This window comes from Bufo bufo, chromosome 8 (genome assembly GCF_905171765.1).
Source record: "Bufo bufo chromosome 8, aBufBuf1.1, whole genome shotgun sequence".
NCBI lineage: Eukaryota > Metazoa > Chordata > Amphibia > Anura > Bufonidae > Bufo > Bufo bufo.
The window spans coordinates 141353852-141367733 of NC_053396.1; positions in this window are offsets into that span (position 1 = coordinate 141353852).

Below are 13882 nucleotides of genomic sequence, written 5' to 3' on the forward strand. Positions count from 1 at the left end.
CAGCAGCAGGCCCTCGCATATAATTTTTTAGAGGGTCAGCTCAACTGCAGGCCCTCACCTACAATCTTTTAGAGGGTCAACTCACCAGCAGGCCCGTCCCTCACCTACAATCTTTTACAGGGTCAACTCACCTGCAGGCACTCACCTAATTATACCTGATAGGTAATTTGCGCGCATGGGCCTTGCTTGGAAGTGGTAGCCGTAGCTGTTTCTCAGGCTCCCTCTCCGGAATCAAACCCTGATTCCCTGTTACCCATGGTCACTGTGGTTCGCGCGAAAGTTGACAGGGCAGACATCTGAATGAATCATCGCTGTCATGGGGACGTGCAATCGGGCCCAGGTTATCTAGAGTCACCATAGCGGCACCAGGCCCTCGCCCATAATGTTTTAGATGGTCAGATCAGCAGGCCCTTGCTCTAAATGTTTTTGAGGGTCACCAGCAGGCCATCAATCATAATTTTTCAAGGCTGTGTATGATGCCCTCCTTTATGTGTAACAAAGGGTGTATTGGAGTGCCGATTCCTTATAATTTTTGGCAACCCTTTCACTTAGTGCATAGGCTTTATGAGTGTAGGAGACCCACTACCTAAACAATTGTACCACAATGTGAATGAGGCCCTCCTTTATGTGATATACAGGTTGTATCGGAGTGCCTCTTCCTTGTAATTTTTGGCAGCACTTGCACTTTATATACAAGTAAATATACAGGAAAGATTGTTTCCTGACAATTTTTCCTCTAAAATGTATTTTTTTCTTCGGTTTTGTGCGTATTATTGTCGGTCTGTAAAAGTGGCGTACTACTCGGACAACATCGTTCCCAGCAGCGACCTGAGAGTCCAAGATGCATCCAGACATCCACCCCATGCTGTTCCTGAACCATTTCGGTGGTGTTTCCATCAATTTCTAACCTTTTCCTATGAACCAGGCACCCTCCCCTCTTTAGAGCAGGGGGTGCCTGGTTTAATGCTTGGGTTCTCTCATTGACTTCCATTGTGCTCGGGTGCTTGGTAGAGCACCCCGAGCAACCTGATGTGTTCGGCCCGAGCCGCTGAGCGCCCTAGTACTATGGTGCTCGATCAACACTACTGGGCAGGCAAACTGGATTTGTGACCGCAACTGTCTGAGTTTGCCCTGGAAAAGCTGTCCTGACCGGCCAGTGTGGCATCAGAGCAGGTTTTTAGTGTGCGGCGTGAGCCATAGATACCCCAAGGAGAACTTGCCTGTCCACCCAGAATGTGGATCGACTGACCTTTGTGAAGATGAATCAGGTGTGGATCAGCCAAGATTTCCACCCACCAATGCCTAATTCTTCAGATTGAATCATCCATGCTGCCTCACCCAAACCTTGACAAAAGAGACCAGTTTCTTCTGGCTACCTGCCTCAGCTACTATTCTGATGCTGCCACCCACCTGATGCCACATATCTGATGCCAAGTGCTCCTTCTTACACCCACCATCGTTAACGGGTACTTTTATTGCCACCCACCTCCAGACTCAGTCACCGGGTCACTCCTGTAGTCTCCTGATTCTGTTGCCACCTCACCACTCAGGTCTCCTCATGCTGCTGCTGCCACCTCCACACTCTGTCATTGTGCCACTCTGTGGTCTCCTAATGCTGCTGCCAAATCAACACTATGTCACCTTGCAACTCTGTGGCCTCCTCATACTGCTGCTAACTCAACACTGTGTCACCTTGCCACTCTGTGTCCTCCTCATGCTGCTGCTGATGCCACCTCCACACTATGTCACCTTGCCACTCTATGGTCTCCTCATGCTGCTGCTAAATTAAAACTATGTCACTGGGCCACTCTGTGGCCTCCTCATGCTGCTGCTGCTGCCACCTCCACACTATGTCACCTCGCCACTCTGTGTCCTCCTCATGCTGCTGCTATCTTAACACTATGTCACTGGGCCACTATGTGGCCTCCTCATGCTGCTGCTGCCACCTCCACACAATGTCACCTTGCCAATCTGTGGTCTCTTCATGCCACTACTAAATCAAGACTATGTCACTGGGTCATTCTGTGGCTTCCTAATGCTGCTGCTGCTGCCACCTCCACACTATGTCATCTTGCCACTCTGTGGTCTCCTCATGCTGCTGCCAACTCACAAATTTGTCTCTGGACCACTCTGCGGTCTCCTCATGTTGCTTCCCTCTCCACACTCTGTCATTGTGACATTCTGTGGCCTCCTCATGCTGCTGCTGCCACCTCCACACTATGTCACTGAGCCACTCTGTGGTCATTCTCATGCTGCTGCTACCAAAAGACTATGTCATTGGGCCACTCTGTGGACTTCTCAAGCTGTTCTCCCACCCCACCCCCACCCCACTCCATGACTGGGCCACTATTTTGCTTTTTTGCCTGGTTGACATCATCATTTATTTGACCCTTCTTCTGATCTGTCAGAAGGAAGGGAAAATGAGACACACAATTGATCCTGTCTGTATAGCAGCTGTAAGGCCTGTATGGTCCAATCAGAATTGGCTTATGATTTGGTAGCCAAAAGCAGAAGTGGGTACAAAACACAGAAGACATGCAAATATTCCATTCACGTGTCATCTCCGTTTTGGATCCACTTCCGTTTTTTTTTGGGCTTTAGCAATACTGATGGATTACTGACCAAATGCTGACCGAGAGAAGGTGGATGCTCAACGGATAGGATCCGTTTTTTGGGGGCTTATTGTTCGAATTGGGGAAGGGCAAAATAATCAGTGAGGTCAACACAAACTTACTGCTGACACCCTCTCCACTCTGTCAGGGGGGCTCTACTTGTATAAGCGCTTAATAGAACAGGTTCTGTAGACATCTATGTGGAATCATCTAACGACAATGTAAAAAGAGTGCGCTCTTTCACCCTACAGTAGGATCCTGGGCCTATGCATGATTCTTTATTCCTGGCGCTAACATCAACTTGTAAGGCTGAGTTCACACTTAAGTTATTTGGTCAGTTTTGGCCACGTAACTGCCCAAATAAGTGAAGTGTGCAGTGATTCTAAGAGCGATGCCTGTCGTGTGCGTGTTATACTGACTTACAGTATTGTTTCCGTACCACAGCAGAATTCCTATGGATGTTACTGCAAGGCAGTGTTCTACACCACTATACAGGCTCTCTGCAGCCAGGAAATAGCTGTTTTTAACGCAATTTGCAGCAAATAAATTCAGAACAAATCAAATATTTTTGGAAAATTCGGCGAACCGGCCAAATTGAATTTTTGAGAAATTTGCTAATCTCTACTCAAGACATTAGAAACACATATTGAGTAATAACTTTATGTAGGTAAAGGCATGGACATGGCACATAAATATTGGGCCCCAAAGAAAAAATTAAAATGGAGTTCCTTTCTACCATAAAAGTCATTAGTAGCATGTGAGGAACATTTCATTATATAAGATAGTCCTGTGAGAGTGTGCCTACTGGTCCAGCCAAGGGTTGCAATTGTACTGGTGTAGGTGTATTTAGAAAGGGAGATGGAAGAAGGGGCGCAACTTATAATTACTGATGACTTGCATGTAGAGGTGTGGGTGAAAAAGATTCCTATGACCTAAAGACCAATCAAAGACTCCAGATAGTCCTAAATTACAGAGAGAAACCAAAGTATTTGAACACCCTGCGATTTTGCAAGTTCTCCTACTTAGAAATCATGAAGGGTCTGAAATTCACATTGTAGGTGCATTCCCACTCTGAGAGACAGAATAAAAATTAAAAAAATCAGGAAATCACATTGTATGATTTTTAAAGAATGTATTTGTCTTGCACTGCTGAACATAAGTATTTGAACACCTGAGAAAATCAGTGTTAATATTTGGTACAGAAGCCTTTGTTTGCAATTACAGAGGTCAAACGTTTCCTGTAGTTCTTGACCAGGTTTGCACACACTGCAACAGGGATTTTGTCCCACTCCTCCACACAGATCTCCTCTAAATCTGTCAGGTTTCAGGGTTGTCGCTGAGCAACACAGAATTTCAGCTCCCTCCAAAGATGTTCTATTGGATTTAGGTCTGGAAACTGGCTAGGCCACTCCAGAACCTTGATGTGCTTCATATGCAGCCACTCATTGGTTATCCTGGCTGTGTGCTTCAGGTCGTTGTCATGTTGGAAGACCCAGCCATGACCCATCTTCAATGCTCTGACTGAGGGAAGGAGGTTGTTGCTCAAAGTCTTACAATAAATGGCCCCATTCATTCTCTCCTTAATACAGTGCAGTCGTCCTGTCCCCTTCGCAGAAAAGCACCCCCAAAGCATGATGTTACCTGAAGAGAAATGTGACTCCATCTTGTTCCTGCTCTATATATATAAAGAATTGTTATTATAACATCTCACCCACGCACTGTTTCAAGTTCCCCCGCTGTGAGTTAGGTTCGCTTATCTGTCCCAGGACAGATTCTGGAAATCTCCTAGAACTAGTACAAACGTTCTTGCTTCACACACATACCTAGACAGAAAGGTAAACAAGAATACACCTTGGTCATAGTTGACATGTTCTCAAGATGGCCAGAGGTCTACCCTACAAGATCAGAAGATGCCAAAACAGTAGCAAGGATACTGACACATGACATCATTCCAAGGTGGGGCTGTCCATTGGTAATTGAATCTGACCAAGGACCAGCTTTCACCTCAAAGGTAAACAAGGAGCTGGCAAGACTCCTTAAGTTTGAATGAAAATTTTATATCCCATACCACCCACAAAGCTCCGGCATTGTGGAACACATGAACAGAACCCTAAAAGATAAATTGAGAAAAGCAACAGGGGGCACATTTGAGAAATGGAAAGATATGCTGCCAATAGTCTTAGCTGAGATCAGGATGACCCCTAATAAAAAGCTAGGGATATCACAATTTGAGATACTTATGGGGAGACCTTTTCTCACACCATGGGCAAAGAACCCTCTGGTAGTACAGGAAGGGGACCTCGACCTCATTAGAGAAGAATATGTAACAAGATTGATTAAAGCCCTAAGTGAAATTGAGGAAAAAGTTGCTTGTAAGTCTCCTTGTCTTCCACAGGAACCAACTAACCCATTCCAAGTGGGAGATATCGTGCTGATAAAGAAATTAAAGAATGGAAAATTTGCAGGAGGCTTCACCTACGGACCACCGACTACAGTGGTAACCGTGACCCGCACAGCTGTACTTACAGAAGAAGCACCTACCTGGGTCCACGCCACCAGAGTAAAACTGGTAAAGGAGGCACCCCAAAAGGAGGTAATAACAGGGACAGACAGTCCTGACCTCGAAAAAGGACAAAGTGAGGTACTAACGGGAGCAGACAGCTCTGACCTCCACCTTGATGCACTCCCTCAATTCTGGAAGATGGCACAGACGGTCCACTTGGACTGTGGGATTACTGATGATCCTAATGACTCTTCCAGAGGATAACAAAGCTGAAGTTGCTATAACTCAGAAAGGTGGAATCACTACCTTCTAGTACAATTCCTCCAGTACTCACGTTGCAACTTACTCCTTCTGTTTATGAGGCATAATGAAGTGCAGTCCTTCCACGAGATGCGGCAACCACTATAAGAATGGACAGGCTTATACAGTCAGGTCCATAAATATTGGGACATTGACACAATTCTAACATTTTTGGCTCTACACACCACCACAATGGATTTGAAATGAAGCAAACAAGATGTGCTTTAACTGCAGACTTTCAGCTTTAATTTGAGGGTATTTACATCCAAATCAGGTGAACGGTGTAGGAATTACAACAGTTTGCATATGTGCCTCCCACTTGTTAAGAGACCAAAAGTAATGGGACAATTGGCTTCTCAGCTGTTCCATGGCCAGATGTGTGTTATTCCCTCATTATCCCAATTACAATGAGCAGATAAAAGGCCCAGAGTTCCTTTCAAGTGTGCTATTTGCATTTGGAATCTGTTGCTGTCAACTTTCAAGATGAGGTCCAAAGAGCTGTCACTATCAGTGACACTAAGCTATCCTTAGGCTGAAAAAACAAAACAAACCCATCAGAGAGATAGCACAAACATTAGGCGTGGCCAAAACAACTGTTTGGAACATCCTTAAAAAGAAGGAACGCACCGGTGAGCTCAGCAACACCAAAAGACCCGGAAGACCACGGAAAACAACTGTGGTGGATGACAGAAGAATTCTTTCCCTGGTGAAGAAAACACCCTTCACAACAGTTGGCCAGATCAAGAACACTCTCCAAGAGGTAGGTGTATGTGTGTCAAAGTCAACACTCAAGAGAAGACTTCACCAGAGTGAATAAAGAGGGTTCACCACAAGATGTAAACTATTGGTGAGCCTCAAAAACAGGAAGGCCAGATTAGAGTTTGACAAACGACAACTAAAAAAGCCTTCACAGTTCTGGAAAAACATCCTATGGACAGATGAGACCAAGATCAACTTGTACCAGAGTGATGGGAAGAGAAGAGTATGGAGAAGGAAAGGAAGTGCTCATGATCCTAAGCATACCACCTCATCAGTGAAGCATGGTGGTGGTAGTGTCATGGTGTGGGCATGTATGGCTGCCAATGGAACTGGATTTCTTGTATTTATTGATGATGTGACTGCTGACAGAGAACCCTGGCAGCAGAAACTGGGTTCTCTGATGCCAACCTATGGTTAGAATGGATGAAGTACAGTGCAGCTTCAGTAAATAAAAGTAATTGTTATATATGTGGGACCGCTAAGCCTCACCTTGGTACTGTGCCCTTAATATTGCCCTCTAGTGTTGAGGAATGTTTTTTGCAATTATTCTCAAATTAATCTAGTAACCAGTCTGCATGTGAAGAATGGAAGCAAAAATACCCACTCCTCATAAAAACTCCCCGCCCTGGTGCAGGTATACATATCTATCCTGGTAACTATACCTGCCACAGGGGGGGAGATCAAGGAAGATCCCTGGGTAATTTCACTGAAGGATACTGTGCAACTTACAGTGAAACAGATACCTCCCACACACAGAATCAAGTATACTCGATTGGAGATGTATATTGGATCTGTGGGATGGAAAGATAAGATCTAGGTTAGAGGGGGCTTAGAAAGGAGAATGCGCCCTTGCTAAAGCCATCATGACATACATATCTTCACTGAAAATGAAAAAGACACCAACACACATATACGCAACCGTCGCGCCCTCCCAAAAGGTAGCTTCGACCCACACGTGTATATTGATGCAATCGGGGTCCCTAGAGGGGTCCCTGATGAATTCGAGGCCAGAGGTCAGGTGGCAGCAGGATTTGAATCCATAATTCCACACATAACAATCAACAAAAATGTAGACTGGATCAACTATATTTACTATAATCAACAAAGGTTTGTAAACTACACCAGGGATGCGTTACAGGGTGTAGCAGAACAGTTACAGGCAGATTCCATTATGACATTTCAAAACCGCATGGTACTCAATATAATACTTGCAGAAAGAGGTGGTGTCTGTAAGGTATTGACGGACCCCTCATCATGTTCATACCCAACACCTCCGTTCATACCCAACAACACCGGTCCTAATGGTAAGGTCACACTGGCAATAAAGAAACTCGAGGGTTTATCAATCGAGCTAAAAAAAAACTCAGGTATCGATAACCCTTGGGATCAGTATTTTGGCTGGTTCACTAACTGGAAACAGGCACTTGTACAGTTGGGAATCATTATCCTTATAATTATTATAGTAATAGCAATAGTTGCAACATGTATCATACCATGTGTACGGAAACTAATAATGAAAGGAGTATCAAATATGTCATTTTATGAGACTCTCCTGCCTAATCCTGAAGACAACTCACATGAAGGATATAGAAAATATCTGGCGGTATACAGGGAAAAGCGCAAGGGTAAGAACCATATTATCTAAGAAATTTGGTTCTAAGAGGGAATTGAAGAGAAATGTGACTCCATCTTGTTCCTGCTCTATATATATGAAGAATTGTTATAACATCTCACCCCTGCACTGTTTCAAGTTCCCCCGCTGCAAGTTAGGTTCACTTATCTGTCCCAGGACAGATTCTGGGAATCTCCTAGAAATAGTACAAAAGTTCTTGCCTTATTCAGGGTCATTCGGCACAACTGCATACATTCTTATATGTGACTGATTAAAACCTATTCTTTTTGCTTACTGCCCGTACACATACCATATAAGAATGTTCCGGTAGTATGTGTGTGAGCACCAATGTTTATCTTTTATGATTGGTTTAACACTGTTGTTATGCAATCTTTTCTACTGCCTATATAAGGCCAAGCAATAGCATAATAAAGTTAGAGTATTGAGTGTGTCATGTTATTGCTAGCTGAGAAATATCTTTCCTGACGTCAGTGACATCAAACCAAGGTGGTCGTAGAGGTCCAAAAAGGTCCAAATCCTTTCATTACCACCCCCATGCTTCACAGTAGGGATGGTGTTCTTGGGATGCAACTCATCCTTCTTTTTCCTCCAAACACGACGAGTGAAGTTTAGACCAAAAAGTTCTACTTTGGTCTCATCTGTCCACATGACTTTCTCCCATGCCTCCTCTGGATCATCCAGATGCTCATTGGCAAACTTCAGATGGGCCTGGACATGTGATGACTTGAGCAGGGGAAACTTCCGTGCAATGCATGATTTGAAACCATGCCGGCTTAGTGTTATACCGACAGTGACCTTTGAAACTGTGGTCCCAGCTCTCTGCATGTCATTGACCAGCTCCTCCCTTGTAGTTCTGGACTGATTCCTCACCTTTCTTATCATCAGTGATACCCCACGAGGTGAGATCTTGCATGGAGCCCAGTCCGAGGGAGACTGCCAGTCATCTTTAGTCTCTTCTATTTTCTAACAATTGCTTCAACAGTTGATCACCAAGCTGCTTGACAATTGCCCTGTAGCCCTTTCCAGCCTTGTGGAGGTCCACAATTTTGTCTCTGGTGTCTTTTGACAGCTCTTTGGTCTTGCTCATGGCAGTAGTTGGCGTCTGACTGACTGTGGGGTCCACAGTGGTCTTTAAAGAGTTCAGACAGGTGCTACTAAGTTAGATTGAGTGGAGTAAAGGTGGACTTTTTAAAGGCACAGTAACAGGTGTTTGAGAGCCAGAATTCTTGCTGTTTCTCAGGTGTTCAAATACTTATGTTCAGCAGTGCAAGACAAATACATTCTTTAAAAATCATACAATGTGATTTCCTGATATATATTTTTTATTCTGTCTCTCAGAGTGGGAATGCACCTACAATGTGAATTCCAGACCCCTCCATGATTTCTAAGTGGGAGAACTTGCAGGGTGTTCAAATTCTTCTGTTACTCACTGTATGTGTGAGATCTCAGCTCCCAGATAGATAGTTCCTCAATTTTGCGCATTGAGTCTATTTTATTGATACACATTTGGACCTGCAACCCTTATTTTAGTAGAATTAGAAGTCTAGTGACTGTGAGCATATGGGAAGCTAAAACTTCCTTTGCAGAACATAGAAGGAGAGTGGAGCATCCAATAAAATCAGTGTATCCATGAGCGTGATTTTCTTGTTTAATACTCTTAGTATTGAGTTTGACAGTATCAACTATTCAGAATTAAAAAAAATATATATTTAATTACAGCCTGTATTGTTCTTCACCTGAATTCCTCCATTAAAGACGCACACAGGTTTACTGCAGACCCTGACTTGGTGCACGATGCCTTACCATCCACTCTGGAGAGCAGCAACTTGTGGTAACACCTCGACAGTGTCCGGGGCACCCAGCGTAGTGTTGAGGCCATCCCAAACCTGCCCACTACACTAGCATCTTACATGTAAGAGGCATAGCAGAAAGACTGTGGCATGCTTAGTAGTGTTGATCGCAAATATTCTAATCGCGGATTTTTATCGCAAATATTGGCACTTCGAGAATTTGCGAAAATGTAGAATATAGTGCTATATATTTTTAATCGCGAATATTCTATTTTTTTTTTTCATCAGTAACCTTCCTACTTGCTTGTGGGACAATGAGAAGGCTGCAATATCTTTGTCAGAGCTTAGCAACATTCCTAGTAACCAATAGTAAAGTTGCCTACCCCTTACTATATAAGAACCTTCCCAGCAGCGATTTTGCAGCGATTGCAGTTTTTTTGCAGTTCTGAGAGAGAGCTGTGAAATTGCTTGCTCTGTGCTTTCATCTTGATCCTATTCCTTATCCAATTATATTAGATAGTTAGTTAGCTTATATATATACAGTACAGACCAAAAGTTTGGACACACCTTCTCATTCAAAGAGTTTTCTTTATTTTCATGACTATGAAGGCATCAAAACTATGAATTAACACATGTGGAATTATATACATAACAAACAAGTGTGAAACAACTGAAAATATGTCATATTCTAGGTTCTTCAAAGTAGCCACCTTTTGCTTTGATTACTGCTTTGCACACTCTTGGCATTCTCTTGATGAGCTTCAAGAGGTAGTCCCCTGAAATGGTCTTCCAACAGTCTTGAAGGAGTTCCCAGAGATGCTTAGCACTTGTTGGCCCTTTTGCCTTCACTCTGCGGTCCAGCTCACCCCAAACCATCTCGATTGGGTTCATGTCCGGTGACTGTGGAGGCCAGGTCATCTGGCGCAGCACCCCATCACTCTCCTTCATGGTCAAATAGCCCTTACTTTCAAAGTTTTCCCAATTTTTCGGCTGACTGACTGACCTTCATTTCTTAAAGTAATGATGGCCACTCGTTTTTCTTTACTTAGCTGCTTTTTTCTTGCCATAATACAAATTCTAACAGTCTATTCAGTAGGACTATCAGCTGTGTATCCACCTGACTTCTCCTCAACACAACTGATGGTCCCAACCCTATTTATAAGGCAAGAAATCCCACTTATTAAACCTGACAGGGCACACCTGTGAAGTGAAAACCATTTCAGGGGACTATCTCTTGAAGCTCATCAAGAGAATGCCAAGAGTGTGCAAAGCAGTAATCAAAGCAAAAGGTGGCTACTTTGAAGAACCTAGAATATGACATATTTTCAGTTGTTTCACACTTGTTTGTTATGTATATAATTCCACATGTGTTAATTCATAGTTTTGATGCCTTCAGTGTGAATCTACAATTTTCATAGTCATGAAAATAAAGAAAACTCTTTGAATGAGAAGGTGTGTCCAAACTTTTGGTCTGTACTGTATATATATATATATATATAAATATATATATATATATAATACAGCTAGTTAGAGGGAGATAGTCAGTGTAGGTTAGATAGTGATATAGTGTAGCTGGTTCCAGTGCAGGGTGTTAGGTAGTGTGATAGGAATTACTGTTTCTCTGCTGTCCATACATACATGGTACAGACATAGTGCTGTGATGTCACAACAATACTTAGTGAACCAATCAGTAATATCTACTCAGACCTGATAAAATGTGAAGTTGCATGTATTGCTCAAAAAATATGCCCATCATTAGTGCCGATTTGCACAATTGCGAAAATAATGACTGGAGATCACGAATTCTAGAACTCACGAATTTATTGCGAATATTATGTGAAAAATTTGCGAAATATCATGAAAACGAATATCGCCTATGCCGCTCATCACTAATGCTTAGTAGGGATGAGTGAATCGACTTTGGATGAAACATCCAGAGTTGATTCGCATAATATTTCATTTGAATACTGTACGGAACGAGTGCTCTGTAGAGTATTAGAATGTATTGGCTCAGAAGAGCCGAAGTTATTACTTTGCGAAGTCTTGCGAGACTTCGCATAATACCTTCATAAATTAATTTCTACTGTAAAAACCATAAAAACTTCCGCTCTTTGGAGTCAATACATTCTAATACTCTACGGAGCGCTCGCTCCTTACAGTATTCAAACAAAGTATTATGCAAATTGACTTTGGATGTTTCATCCAAAGTCAATTCGCTCATCCCTAATGCTTAGACTGAACAGGATTAATGTCATGTATAACATTATGCAATGGTGATGATTGGACATGTGCTCCTTAGTGGTATGGCAGAATTTGTAATTTTCTATGGATCCAATGGATCCAATGATTACAATAGCAATTGACTGAAAATAACACAAAGAAACCCTCAAGGGAAATGACCCAAATCTGAATCTTTTGAAAATATTGATAAATGAAGACATCTAACATTTTATTCTTCTGAGAGAAAATAACTAAAAAGAATCAGTGAGTTCTACAAATAAAATGGAAAAGTGGAGAAATGCAGTTAAAATATACACATGGGGCATGTAGGTATTCAACAGGAATTGCAAATTACACTCAGAATGCTAAAAATAGATATAAGGCGTAGAAAGAAAGCAAGGAATATGATAGAATGTAAAACATGTTCAAAGAATAGCAGGTTGAACCCTCATTCTGAAGGATCTCTTCTCCATTATTGCTATAATGTTATTTCTTAAACTGGTCATGGACAGGAGATAATTGTCAGCCAAAAGTTATGATACCAGTTACTTTATCTTGTTGCTTGCTATTAAAGGGTTTCTGTCACTAGAAATATCTGAATTAAACTGGCTGACATTAGCGATGTGCTAATGTCAGCTGAACCTAACTAACCTATTCCTAGTTTTATCCATGCCCCCGTTACTCCATAAATGTAACTTTTATAATATACAAATTAGCCTCTAGGAGCGGGGGGGGGGGGGGCATTGCTCCTAGAGGCTCCGTTCTCCCGCCTCTGTCACCTACCTCCAAGTCTTTATTGACATTGTCAGTATTCGGCGCAGGCATAGTGAAGGAAGGACGCTCACTGGCTGCCGACTTCCTTACTGTGCCTGTGCTGAATACTGAACGGCACAGCGCAGGCGCGAGATTACCATGCACTCAGGGCCAGCAGGAGGATGTGAACGCTGCCTGGCCCTGTCAATCAAGACTTGGAGGGAGGTTACAGAGGTGGGAGAACGGAGCCTCTAGGAGCAGGAGCATTGCCCTTCCCTGCTCCTAGAGGCTATGTTACATATTATAAAAGTTACATTTATGGAGTAACAGGGGCGTGGATACAACTAAGAATAGGCTAGTTAGGTTCAGCTGACATTAGCACATCGCTAATATCAGCCAGTTTAATTTAGGTATTTCTGGTGACAGAAACCCTTTACGTGGTTCTCTTCTTTCGGGTTATAGACTAACTGGCAAGACATTCTGTAGCAAAATTATCTTTTTTTTAATATAAACTTTTACCAAACTTTATTTAAAAATGCTGTAAATGTCCTAAAAAGAGTTATTAATAGAGAAATAGCCATCTAAAATTGCACTTGTCTTCTCCTATGCACTGTAAAATCCCTACATTTGTACACCGCTGACATGGATTGGAGAAGTGGGTATGCCAGCATATTGTGCCTCCACCTAACCAGCCAAACCCCATACCAGCAACAGACCCTATTTAAAGGTGTATAAAAGGTGCCTCACGGCTATTAACAATGGAGACCATCTATACAGGACTCCATTATTAAATGAAAGGCAGCTGCGGGCTAATAGGTCTTGTGATTAAAAAATATCAATCACAAAATACACATAGATTTTCATAGTGATCCTATGTGAAAAGAGTACCCTAAAAAATAACGTACCCACTCAGTGTACATCAACATACACAAACCAAAGATAAACTGAGACCGAATGGGTTTTTGTAGCAAAATATAGATATACTTTATTGAATAATTGTAATAAAATATTAGATGAAATAAATCGGATAAAAAAGTGGACTACACCTGAGGGGACATAACACAATAAACCAGTAGGTGGAGGATAATAGAAAACACCCACAATTGGCTGGAATACACACTAGGTACACTGATGTATACAGAAATCACACAAATATCCAAGTCATATCAAAGTGCAAGTGCATATCTCTGTAAACATGAAGGAAATAACCATCAATTCCCTAGAATTGGGCCGCAAGCAGAGATGTATACATACATATAAGTTAGTCACTTAAATGGCCGTGTCCACTGTTAGTGAAGACAAACTCTATAAC